The following is an 11,529-nucleotide window of genomic DNA, read 5'->3' as shown; positions in this document are numbered from 1 at the left end:
GTACAATGGCATGCCTGATGACAGAAAAGTTCATGTGGCACGGCATCAGGAAGGATGCCCACCAGTGGGCGAGGAGCTGCATCCCGTGCCAAACCAGCAAGATCACAAGATACACAGAATCAGGAATTGGTGATTTCACCCCAACCTTGTCGGCACTTCGACCACACCCACATAGACATCGTTGGGCCTCTACCACTGTATGGGGGCGCCAGGTACTTCCTGACGGTCATAGATTGCTCCACTTGCTGGCCAGAGGTGACACCTATGGAGGAGGCGTCAACAGCATCCTGCGCAGAAGCCCTCCTCTCCAGATGGATCAGCCGCTTCAGGGTTCCAGACAGCATTACTACATATAGGGGCTCAGCATTCCTGTCAGAACTCTGGGTCTTCCTGGCACACCTGATGGGTACGACACTTCACAGCATGATGGCCTACAACCCCGCAGCAAACGGCATGGTAGAGAGGGCACACTGCTCACTGAAGGCAGCTCTAATGGCACATTGCACCGACAAAAACTGGAAGGCCCAAGAATGGGTCAAACCCGGAAGTAATTAGCAAAAAGCCATATTTGGTACCATTAGATCCACAATTTCCTGTAGATTAACTCACCAAAAGCCTCACTTCATAGCTTTTGGTGTAAAAAAATAACAAGTGCAAACGTGAAGTATGGTATTTAGCAGATTTTCACTCAATTTGTGAGGATATTTTTCACCATTATTGACACGTAGCTACTCTGGTTCAACAAATTCCTTTTTATTTGTTAAGAAAATCTTTATGGCCTTATTTTACAAGAAATTTTCAGTTAGTATGTACTTGTCATAATATTTACAGTTGACCCTGGGTTTAAAGAAAGCTGAGTAGTATTGGTATGGTTACTGTATACATAGTGAGTATCATCTTATTGAGCAAACACGTGAATAAAATGTAGATTAAAATCATACACAAATAAGTCAAACAAATCTCTGTCTGTTTCATTATAGTCATCATCTATTGGGAGCTCAGGTGTGACAGAGCTGTTGTAACATGATTCACCTTGACAGCCACCACATGCTGATACGCATTTCAAGCCACTACAAACACAAGAACAGATATTTCCAGAACACAACATTTTTGTTTGAAATTTTGCATTTGCATCTAATAAGTCGCAAGATTCTCTCTGGGGTAGGCTCAAGATTTGTCATCACAGGTGTCATAAATTCCATTCTTTACAGACCACCCCCAATCCAGAGGGTTAAGGCAGTTAGGACTGAGAGTTTTCCATTGTGCAACTTGAAGGTGGACTCGATATGCATGGAACTTCAATACATTGTCAGTTGGAGGTAAAGTTTCAGGTTGTAGGTGCACACATGTTGATACCAGACCCTTTCATAACGTGATCAATACTTCCAAGGAAACTCATCACGAGATGAAAACCACCCAAGATCAGAACCACATTCAGTGATTTTGCTTGCACTACCCCATTGCTTTTAACCAAAGTAGCTGATCAAAAGTTACCACGGGTGTTTGAACTTTCAGACATTTGGGTTGGTCTATGATGAATAATAATGTTGAGTACATGCATGCGAGATCTGAAGGGTTTAGATCATTTATTGGTGGAAGGGACACCGAAGGTTTTCCAGGATATTTTCCTCCACAGACTTCAGTCATATAGCCAGACCAGTTTGGACGAATTCCCTTATCTTTCAAGAATGTAGCACTGCTCCAGAGTAAATCTAGTTGGACGGGAGAATGAATGTCTTGCATAAGATCCAGTGTACACCCTTCCTTGAAGATCAGTTTCGACAGTCCAGTTGTTGATGATGGCGAATAGTTTATGATTGGAATGCCTTTGTGTTTAATCACATCTTCTACCTTCTTTCATTTGTTGCGTTTGATTGGAGAGTGACTTGTTGGATATGAAGAACCAAGCTTACTATTATAGTGGTCGATAATATTATGCCCATGCCATGTAGGGAGCCTTTTCCATCCAAGGTTCTGACGTTGTGATCGACGTTGTCAGCTGACCACTGGGTAAACGATTTAGCTAATTTGCAGACTTCTTTGCCATAGCTGTCATTTTCCATAGCAGATTGTTTATACCTGGTTACTTCATCCATGTTCACACAACAACCTAATTTGTTAAGCTGATCAATAAACCACCTAGATCCAATGACATGGTCAACATCTACACCCAGCCTAAAAAGTATGTGTGGTACAGATGATCGTGGACGGGTGACGCTAACTAATGCTTGACCAATACTGCATTGTTTTAATGTATTTTTACTGTATTGGCCTTGGGTAGAAGTTGCGTTCCTTCGAGCGATCGCCGTTGACGCAAGGGAGGGAGAGAGAGAGAGCGGGATGCTTTGTTGTCTTGTTTTGTCCGATGGCTGACTCACACGCACGTGTGCCCATAGGACCACCATGCGGTCCCTTACAACCCAAGTATGTTGGTTTATATTATAGCTGTATATGTGTATCATAAAACTAAGAGCAAAAATTTCATAACTATGCTTTGTCGGTTAGAACTGTGTATTAGTTACAGTGAGCTCCAAAGGGTCTTAGCAACTGTAGAAGCTGAAGTTGATGAACAAACAAATTATGAAAATATATTTATTCCTGCAAATATAGTTTCAGGTAAATTCACTCACTTTGCAATTGATAATTTAGATTTCTCTGAAAGTACACTTGATGGCTCTAGTATGCATATGACAAGCATGGTTATGCACCAGCCAGGGTTGCTGGAAGGCTATGTATTTGGCAAGGTACCTGTGGATATGACACAAGTGTACCAAACATAGAGAGTATTATGACACTTCTATAATGTCAATAAACACAGTCCATTCTGCAAAGAAGTTGAAGCGTAAGCTGTTCCCAGAAAAGGCCAACAGCATGATACTTGAATTCTTGCCGGGCTCACAATCAGATACCCCAAGTATTAATCTCTGCTGGAAGTTAGTCCGACTTCGTCCTAGTAAACTTCTTGAGGTAGAAGTTGATTGCCCTGGATGGAAAGTGTTTTATGCTATGCTGAATCATAAACACATTCCAGTTACAGCATTGGGTACTGCCCCTTCATACCCAATTCACCAATTAACCCAACAGTTGTAGCAGAAGCAGTGAAAATATGCATGAAAACCAGCAAAAAGTTGGGGATGACACATATTGTTATTACCCAAGATGAATCAATTTATGAAATTATTTACACACTCCGCAAAAATGCACAGATGAATATGAAAACCTGATTCTTAGGCTAGGATGCTTCCATTTTTTAACAAACTATCTAGAGCAATTGGAAAGCTTATGTATGGTTCAGGTTTGAAAGAACTGTTGTCTTCAGCAGTGTACTGAAAGATGGCAAGAACTGTTTGTCTTCAGAAATGTACTGAAAGATGGCACAGCAGAAAGTCCTCTATGGTAAAGATTACTATCAAACAATTAACGCCCACATGCTTGTCTATGAGGCGCTGGAAGCCCTTAGGTTTGATGCATTTGAACATTGAGTGATTGAAGAAGGAATCAGTATGGATGTAATGGCAGAAATGTCTGAATTAATGTCCCCACGGGGCAGGGAACTAAAAGAGGGTACTCTCATAATGCAAACAGTGCACAAACTTCAAAAACTTCTACCACATTTTCAAATTTTTATAGACCAATTTGAATCTTGTAAAAAGTACAGCAAGACCTACCAGTTTTGGTCTAACTACTTACATATGATAGAAATCCTACTGTCATACATTCATACGCAGAGGAGTGGTGAATGTCAGGAACACTTATCAGCAACTGCAGAAATGGCTGAGTATATAGCAGCTGCTGATCATACCAAATACATTAAAGCAGTAATGTGTTATCTACATGAAATGGGCAATCTTCAGACTGAGGCTCCTGAAATTTATGAGGCATTTGAACATGGATACTTTACTGTGAAGCGATCTTCTGGAGAATTTAATGCAATCTGGACAGATATGGCACTGGAATGTTCACAGAAATATAATGCAAAAGGTAAGTCTGGTCAAGTAGGATTAAAGGGAATTGCCGTGCCCGACATATTATTTCCCTTCTTACCTGCATATTTCTTCTAAGTTACTGAAACAGTCGTCCACAGTGTCTCTTCCGTCGTCAGCTGCTTACGAGTCTGTTATTTTGAAAGGAATCATATTAAGATAATTATATCTCTCAGAAAGGCGCAATGGAGACGAACTGGTAGTTTTCTTTACTTTAATGATGAAAGTTAACTACAAACTTAAGTACAATTTACGGTTACAGTTACTATCTTGAAATCACTCTTGCTAGACAGTTCAGTTAAGTCTGTTTGGGAACACGAAAACAAGGGGAAGTTATGTCTTCCCTTCTGGTAGGTTTTCTTGTTATCTGCAACTCCTCCCCTTTCAGTTCCCCATTGGAAGATTTTATCTGTAAGGCCTCCCCTCGAACAGTTGATTGGGAAGGACGGTGGTGGGTGTGTAAGGTGTCAAAGAAACGAGCAGGTAAAGGTTACTGCTGATTTATTACAGATCCAGGCGGTTATATTGCGGCCGACTGACGCCGGGCCGTGAGAGACAATGGAATTGACTGTGACCTGAGGCCGAAACAATAAACAATAATATGCAGTGAACGAACGAAGTACTGAAACATACAGAGACACAATATAGATACAGTCTTGATGCCTGTGAATGAAGAAACATGTGATACACAATGTGTGACATTCGTATAAATACCATAAAGTAAAAATGATTAAAATGCGTGACCTTACGTTTTAGGCGTGACTAATTTGGCTTTGAAGAAAACGGGAAGTCACCAAAGAAAACAAGCTCAGCGGAGACTTAATTAATGGCCGCCGAAACACTATCCTGGCGCCGAATTGGTGACTTTACAAATACTCCAAGACTGAGTCGCCGTGTGAGTCCGCTAATGGCTCCGGAATACTCCGGGGTCACCACTGTGGTGTCAAAGAAACGAGCAGGTAAGGTTACTGCTGATTTATTACAGATCCAGGCGGCTTATATTGCGGCTTCGACTGACGCCGGGCAGTGAGAGACAATGTGACCTGAGGTCGAAACAATAAACAATAATATGCAGTGAACGAGTACGAATTACAATACGAAACATACAGAGACACAATATAGATACAGTCTTGATGCCTGTGAATGAAGAAACATGTGATATACAATGTGTGACATTGTATAAATACCATAAAGTAAAAATGATTAAAATCGTGACCTAAAACGTTTTAGGCGTGACTAATTTAGCTTGAAGAAAACGGGAAGTCACCAAAGAAAACAAGCTCAGCGGAGACTTAATTAATGGCGCCGCGAAACACTATCCCTGGCGCGGGTGGTGACTTTACAGGTGTTGTTAAAATCTCTCCTTAGAGGATTTGATTGGAAATGATCTTAGGAGGAGGTGTAAAAGACTCCTCCCTAGAATGTTTGATTGGAGAGGTGTTGAATTACATCACTTTGTCCAGCCCCAATTCCATGGAATTTCCATGAAAATGCCCCCTATTGAAGGTGGGGTTATAGATATGGCTGGAATGTTAGCTTCTGACAAGGTGCTGAGTGATCCTGAGTCAGCTAAATCGTGAAGCCACAGTTTCCAGATTTTACGATCGGTTTTATGGCCCTGGGCATGACATACTTGCTCACTGTTTTGAGTTTGTGCAAGACGGTTTCTCACGGTTTACGCAGGGGCGTCATTTGGGGGGAGGCTGGGGGGTCAACTGCCCCCTCAAGACTCAACTTGCCCCCCAAGACCCAAGTTGCCTCCCCCAAACCCTAAACTTGGCCCCCTCACCCCCAAGCCCCAAGAAGTAACAGCATGTTTTCTTTTTAAATGTGCAATCATAAATATATAAAATTTCTCTGAAATATTATGTTTCTTGATCTTTGTCTGTCTACTAGCTACCAGTGATGATGAGATGAAACATATAGTAGTGGGAGTATATAATTTTTGCTGAAATACCTTGCTCATGTGGCTTCAAAAACATAAAATAGCTCAAAAGAAAAAAAACTAAACTGATTAGGCTCACTTCGCTGGCCAAACCGTCTTTGCCCCCTCCCCACAACAAAACTCTGGGTTTATTTACTCAGCACTTCTAGTCTTGCAATACATAACAACCAAGGCTTAATTGTTGTTCTCTCTCTCTCTCTCTCTCTCTCTCTCTCTCTCCTCTCTTCCTCTCTCTGTCTCTGTCTCTCTCTCTATTCTCTTTATGCTTTCCTATCTAATTTTTTCCTTTACCGCTACAGGAATAACAATGAACAAGAATGGACAAACCAGGTGGTATAAGACTCTATCATTTTCAGCTGCAGTATCAACTTCAATTAGGGTGATGGCACATATGCATACCCAAGATGAGTTTCATTATGAAGGCAGCAGTGTAACAAAGTAAAGACAATGTAACTCACGTGATCACATTATATCAGCCATTGAGAGTGGCCAGATTATTAACCCATTTGTATATGGCAAAAAGCATCTTGTCTCCATAGCTGATGGCAGTGTGGCAACAGAACAAATCAGTGATTATTTACTTGAGTTAAAAAACATGGGGAAAAAAGCATTAGCTGAGTTTATGAGTACTGGTAAAGTTAAGAAACTTGATCTTCACACATTCAAACCTATAACACCGTGCAAAAAGCCAAAAACACAAAAGAGGAAAGTAAATGAACTTGTAAATGAGACAGTGTACTTAAAACTAATGGCGATGGAACTAGAAAGAGATGGTCACTCTGTGGAACTGAAGGAAGTTTTGAACCATGAATCGCAAAACTACCCTCCGTCTATTACCTCTATGAACTCATCATGTGGTAGGATTGTACTAAGAACAGGGAATAAATCGTCACTTTTAGGAATGTTAAAAAAAAAAGTGCAGTCTGACTGAGTGGCCTCCAGATATAGCAGAATGGAAGAGCATTTCTGGCACTGTGGTGGATGCTATGGCACTGGTACGCTCATATAAGCCATTCAGCAATGAGTTAGGAGATACATATGTCTGCCGTATCCTTAGTGCTGTTGTGAGAGGAACAAGTTATAGTGAAATACACATGGTAGCAAATAGGTATGATGGGAACATAGAAAGTGGAATCAGTTTGAAAGATGCCAGTGGATGTTGGGATAGACGAGGAAATTCACAAATTGAGTATAGTATCGGTAGTAGCATGTCATAAGAAATTGGGATAGCATTCTCGCAAGTAACATAAGTAAAGCTCATTTGTTACAATTTTTGTATGAACAGTGGTCAAATCTGGCCCATATCATTCCAGACAGTGTAACTGTAGTCTTGACTGGCGGGTTTGAAAATAGGCAAGAGGTTAGAATAGTGAGAAACAAGAAATACAAGTCTTAAAGAAAAGGACAAGGATAATGATATCGTGAAGTTGGTATCATCCACACAAGAAGCTGACACCCGTTTATTCATGTCTATAGCAACCTGTATCCATGTGGGATGTTCAGGAGTTGTAATTAAGGCATCTGACACAGACATTGAGGTGATAAGTGTATATGTATATGATTACTTAGCAGCAAGAGGCTTGAAGGAGCTATACATGCAAATAAAAGACTATTTCATCCCTATTCATCAGATCATTGAGGTCATAGATGCTGATGAGGCAAAGATGCTTCCCTTAGTACATGCCCTAAGTGGATGTGATAAATAGCTTCTTTAGTGGTAAAAGCAAAACTTTCTACACTGCGACATATATTCATAAACCTGATCTAGCAAGAATCTGCTCCCAGTTGGAAACGATAACATCAGTACTTCTTTAACTGACCAAATAATTACAGTGATAAAGTCAGCCACTGTTGCTGCCTACCATCCACAGGAATTTAGCAATCTCAATGCACTTAGACATCACCTATATGCTAGGAAGGACATAAAATTATTACCACCTGCAGATGCCTTTTGCCAACATGTTTTAAGGACCACCTTCCAAACATGTTTTTGGGTAAAAGCCATGCAGACTCACCCATCTCTTCCATCAAAACTCGAATTTGGCTAGATGATGCTGTAAGGACAAGATTGAGTGAAATACTGGCTGGGTGTTGACTGGTTTATTGGTGGTTCCTTACTGAATAAATGTACAGAATCTTCGAAGTCGTTATTGGCTGGCACGAGCCACAAAGTCGCATCTACACACAGAGAGGGAAAAACTGAGGTAATGTTTCGGACATCTGTGTTTGTCGGCAGACAAACAGATGGCGATTGTGCAAGACATAATAAACGTACAGTGATAAAACATATATCAATGGAAAGGCCAGGAAATTCTACATATGGCCAATTGCATGAGATTCGAGACAGATTAATGAATACAATGCAGTAGCATAATATATGTGAAATGGCGAGACGTTTGGCGTCTTCACAAACAGAAACACACATACAGTTTGATACAGAAGATTCGGTGGAACATTTTGAGTACATGATTAGAATGCTTGCATGGCAATGCAAGTAGTGGTGACTGTACATAAATCAAGACAACAATGGTTAGGGAGAAACAGACGCAAATATTGTATGGTAGAAGTTGCGTTCCTTGAGAGAGAGAAAACGGGATGCTCTTGTTTTTGTCTTGTCCCCTCTGATGGATGACGAACACACACATGTGCTCGAAAAAGACCACGATCGGTGTGGTGGGTCTCTTACAATACTCCCCCCCAAGCAAGGCGTTGATGCGGAAATTGTCTTGCTGACGATTGGAATGGGCGCGAAGGGCTTGGGCTTGGGGCTGGTAGGAGGCTGAAGGGTGGTGCCGGCCTGCAGGAACTCGAGGAGGATGGTAGCTGGTTGAAGGATGACGTTGGATGATCCTTTGGTAGCCAGCTCGAGGGGGATGGCAGTAGGCTGAAGGATGATGGCAACTGATCCTTCGGTAGCCAGCTCGAGGGGGACAGCAGTAGGCTGAAGGATGACGTTGGCTGGTCCTTCGTTGATCAGCTCATCCGTTACGAGTTTGGGGGCGGCGTCAGGCTTCCTGGAGGAGGCGTCCAGGGCTCCGGTGGTGGATTGGGTCATCTCGGAGGGTCAGACATCTATTGAAGACTCGGGAAGCAGGGAGGTGGCGAAGGGTTCGTTGGCGTGTGTCGTCATCTTGGGTCGGATGTCTACCATCGGCTCCTTTGGGTCACTCCAAGGTCACCAGTGTAAGGACAAGATTAAGTGAAATACTGGCTGGGTGTTGACTGGTTTATTGGTGGTTCCTTACTGAATGAATGTACAGAATCTTCGAAGTTGTTATTGGCTGGCACGAGCCACAAAGTAGCATCTACACACAGAGAGGGAAAAACTGAGGTAATGTTTCGGACATCTGTGTTTGTCGGCAGACAAACAGATGGCGATTGTGCGAGACATAATAAACGCGCAGTGATAAAACATATATCAATGGAAAGGCCAGGAAATTCTACATATGGCCGATTGCATGAGATTCGAGACAGATTAATGAATACAATGCAGTAGCATAATATATGTGAAATGGCTAGACGTTTGGCATCTTCACAAACAGAAACACACATACAGTTTGATACAGAAGATTCGGTGAAACATTTTGAGTACATGATTAGAATGCTTGCATGGCAATGCAAGTAGTGGTGATTGTACATAAATCAAGACAACAATGGTTAGGAGAAACAGACGCCAAATATTGTATGGTAGAAGTTGACTATTTGCCCTTGAGAGAGAAAACGGGATGCTCTTGTTTTTGTCTTGTCCCCTCTGATGGATGACGAACACACATGTGCTCGAAAAAGACCACGATCAGTGTGGTGGGTCTCTTACAATACTCCCCCACAAGCAAGGCGTGATGCGAAATTGTCTTGCTGACAATTGGAATGGGTGCAAGGGCTTGGGCTTGGGGCTGGTAGGAGGCTGAAGGGTGGTGCCAGCCTGCAGGAACTCGAGGAGGATGGTAGCGGGTTGAAGGATGACGTTGGATGATCCTTTGGTAGCCAGCTCGAGGGGATGGCAGTAGGCTGAAGGATATCGGCAACTGATCCTTCGGTAGCCAGCTCGATGGGGGGACAGCAGCAGGCTGAAGGATGACGTTGGCTGGTCCTTCGTTGATCAGCTCGTCCGCACGAGTTTGGGGCAAGGGCGTCAGGCTTCCTGGAGGAGGCGTCCAGGGCTCCGGTGGTGGATTGGGTCATCTCGAGGGTCAGACATCTATTGAAGACGGGGAAGCAGGAGGTGGCGAAGGGGTTCGTTGGCGTGTGTCGTCATCTTGGTTCGGATGTCTACCATCGGCTCCTTTGGGTCACCCAAGGTCACCAGTGTAAGGGACGAGATTAGTGAAATACTGGCTGGGTGTTGACTGGTTTATTGGTGGTTCCTTACTGAATGAATGTACAGAATCTTCAGAAGTTGTTATTGGCTGGCTATTGAGCCACAAAGTCGCATCTACACACAGAGAGGGAAAAACTGAGGTAATGTTTCGGACATCTGTGTTTGTCGGCAGACAAACAGATGGCGATTGTGCGAGACATAATAAACGTACAGTGATAAAACATATATCAATGGAAAGGCCAGGAAATTCTACATATGGCCAATTGCATGAGATTCGAGACAGATTAATGAATACAATGCAGTAGCATAATATATGTGAAATGGCGGGACGTTTGGCGTCTTCACAAACAGAAACACACATACAGTTTGATACAGAAGATTCGGTGGAACATTTTGAGTACATGATTAGAATGCTTGCATGTCGGTTGAACATTATGAGTACATGATTAGAATGCTTGCATGGCAATGCAAGTAGTGGTGATTGTACATAAATCAAGACAACAATGGTTAGGGAGAAACAGCAAATATTGTATGGTAGCCATCCTCACAGTTACATGGCTGTAGTTGTGTTCCTTGAGAGAGAGAGAAAACGGGATGCTCTTGTTTTTGTCTTGTCCCCTCTGATGGATGACGAACACACACATGCACTCGAAAGAGACCACGATCGGTGCGATGGGTCTCTTACAATACTCCCCCCCCAAGCAAGGCGTCGATGCGGAAATCATCTTACTGACAATTGGAATGGGCGCGAAGGGCTTGGGCTTGGGGTGGGTAGGAGGCTGAAGGGTGGTACCGGCCGGCAGGAACTCGAGGAGGATGGTAGCGGGTTGAAGGATGATGTTGGATGATCCTTTGGTAGCCAGCTCGAGGGGGATGGCAGTAGGGTGAAGGATGACGGTGGCTGATCCTTTGGTAGCCAGCTCGAGGGGGACAGCAGCAGGCAGAAGGATGATGTCGGCTGGTCCTTCGTTGATCAGCTCGTCCGGTACGAGTTTGGGGGAGGTGTCAGGCTTCCTGGAGGAGGCGTCCAGGGCTCCAGTGGTGGGGTAGGTCATCTCGGAGGGTCAGACATCTATTGAAGTCTTGGGAACAGCAGGAAGCAGGGAGGCAGTGAAGGGTTCGTTGGTGCGTGGGTCGTCATCTTGGGTCGGACGTCTACCATCAGCTCCTTCGGGTCACTCCAAGGTCACCAGTGTAAGGACGAGATTAAGTGACATACTGGCTGGGTGTTGACTGGTTTATTGGTGGTTCCTTACTGAATGAATGTACAGAATCTTCGAAGT

The sequence above is a fragment of the Macrobrachium rosenbergii genome, chromosome 8, assembly GCF_040412425.1.
Source record: "Macrobrachium rosenbergii isolate ZJJX-2024 chromosome 8, ASM4041242v1, whole genome shotgun sequence".
Lineage (NCBI taxonomy): Eukaryota > Metazoa > Arthropoda > Malacostraca > Decapoda > Palaemonidae > Macrobrachium > Macrobrachium rosenbergii.
This window is presented reverse-complemented; position numbering follows the sequence as displayed.